General features: G+C 27.2%; 1 pseudogene; it reads right to left on the bottom strand.

Moving 5' to 3' along the window:
- Positions 1 to 1,351: 1,351 nt before the first annotated feature.
- On the bottom strand, positions 1,352 to 2,022 carry LOC148567867 (uncharacterized; annotated as a pseudogene).
- Between the last annotated feature and the right edge of the window lie 609 nt (positions 2,023 to 2,631).

The raw sequence follows: 2,631 nt of genomic DNA, 5'->3' as shown, positions 1-2,631 counted from the left end.
AAGATTTAATTCCAATTGTAATGAAAAAATAAAATGTGGCATATTTTGGTTGTAAAATTAGAGATATATAATAGATAACAGATTTATTTTTAGTATTTTTTTAACTTTAAAATTTTATAAAAAAGATAAGAGGTAAAAAATATAAAATTATTATTTTCATATTTTTTTATAAAATGCTAAAAAAAATGTTAAAAATAAAAATAGAAAATGAAAAATCAAATGAAATGTACCCTAAATGTATAATAGAGGAAAATCAAGAATTACAAGTTAAATAACAGTTTTGTATTTTTATACAACAATTATTTCTATAGTAAATTGCTTGAACTCTAAATGTTAACATTCTTTGTCGTATGCTAACAATTTAGTGCAATCTAAACTTACTAAAGAATTGCACTTCATAATTCATATTACAAAGCTAATCAACATCTCTAACTTAAGTATATACAGCTATACCCTTAAAAAAGAAAAAATAGTACTACCATCATTTTAATTTTACTTTTCTTGTAGTTTTAGTTTGTTATATATGCGTAAAGTTCTTAAATTAGATTTTGCAAGAATTTAAAAATTCATGGATGTATTTTTAAATTAAAATCATTAAATCTTTTATATCTGTAAAACAAGAAGCTATATTATTCTGATCTAGTCTTTGTTCAGGCCAACATGAACAAACCAACAGATAAAAATTATAAAGAATATTAATTTTAAAAAAGTTTACCATTTAAAACAAAAAAAAAAAGATATAAAAGACTAAAAGATAAAGAAAGGAAAAAATAAAAAACATATTTTATTATTGTTGTCATTCGGCTAGCTAATCTTAACATAGAGGTGATGAGAATTATTTAATTTCCTTTATTTTACAATATATATATACTACACCCAATTATTGGATCCGCAAAATTGTTGTGGTAACTAACAACTATAACATAGCAAAAAAATAGTCGGAAAAAAAAAAAACTAGCTAACAATTTAACACATACATAAAAGAATTCGTATAAAAAAACGCAAACAATTACAGGGACATATATTAGCAATAGCAATAATCACTACACAACTGTATATAAATTTATCAATTCCGCTAGCTAATTAACAAGAGTCAACAAATCAACAAATATTTTTAAACTATATTTCATACTAATTAATTATTATTAATTAATAATTATTTAAATTTTAAAGTTAATTAATTAGAAATTATTTACCTATAATTTTTATAAATTTATCATCACAAACTCAATTTAAACCGGTAGTTATATATATATATATATATATATATATATAGAGAGAGAGAGAGAGAGAGAGAGAGAGAGAGAGAGAGAGAGAGAGAGAGAGAGAGAGAGAGAGAGAGAGAGAGTCATCACAAACTCAATTTAAAACCCTATCTATAGCTATGAGTGATTATTCACAAATTTTCTTACATCAAAATTGCATATCGCATGCTATCATTTACCATAAGCTGATTCATCTCAGAAATGTGTGCGATCTCAGCAGAGGCCCAATCCCCAGAATGATGAGAGCCATTATTAACATGAGGATGAGAGACACAAGAGAGAATTGACATTGGAGCTTGAAGAATGTAACAAACAATGCTCCAACCATGTTCTCTTCCTTCTTCTGATCTCCTCCTCTGTCTAACATGCTCTCATCGGCCACCCTAGAGCTCTTCTTCATGTTCTGAAGATTCCTTCTCACCGCATCAACCACGCGCCACATCTTCAAATCCGATATATGTGCGTGTGCGTGTCTCTTGCGTTCTCTCAAGAAAATTAACAGAGATTATACAATATAATAATTTGTACAATTGCAATAATCCTTCAATCCCAAAACTTTAGAAGTATTGTATATCCAAATATGAAGTTTTGAACTCATAAGAGATAAAATATATGGGTCGGAACTTGGAAGTGCCAACACTTCTTTTTTTTTTTCTTCTTTTTTTTTTTTGATGAGGCTTTTCATAATGGTGTTTTCAGTGGTGGTGTTGTTAGTGCTTGTGTTTATCACAAAAGGGTTAAGGCCCCTTTCAGTTTTAAGGAGCCAACCAACTGTAATTAGCATATTTATTTGGAGTGGTGTCCTATTTTTTTTATCTCTTTTTTTCATTCATAGGTGGGGTCCATTATGTGTTAAGAAATTATTTTAATTTCTTAATTTGTTTGTGGGCAATACATATATTAATTGTAATTATAAATTATGCTATTTCAAATTAAATGACTTATATAATGATAATCTCATTTATTGTTATAAATGCTAAATTGAATAAATCATTATTACATTTGATTTTGAATTAAATGATAATAAAATTAGATATTATCTTTTGTTCCTTAGATAATTATTTTTTTGGATTTTAGATATATTATCTTTTGGGCTTTAGATACTATTTTATTTAAGTTTAAAGGTTTAATGGGTGCCATGCTCAAATATAAATAGGCCTACAGGGTTTCGGTCCCCAATATACCAAAACCGCCTTTGTTGCTCTTTCCCCATCAAAAGAGTTGTTCAACCACCTAGGAATATAGAAGGCTTTGGTTGAGGAAGATCGAAAGAATCACAAGATCCAAATTCTTCCATCAATTTCTAACTCTTATGAGTAAAGATACGCTTCTGCATTATGTTATATTTTTTGTGATTCAATATGAA

Source organism: Arachis ipaensis, chromosome B4 (assembly GCF_059453495.1).
Source record: "Arachis ipaensis isolate K30076 ecotype BB chromosome B4, ASM5945349v1, whole genome shotgun sequence".
Classification (NCBI taxonomy): domain Eukaryota; kingdom Viridiplantae; phylum Streptophyta; class Magnoliopsida; order Fabales; family Fabaceae; genus Arachis; species Arachis ipaensis.
The sequence above is the reverse complement of the archived record's forward strand: the minus strand, read 5'-3'. Positions and strand labels throughout refer to the sequence as shown.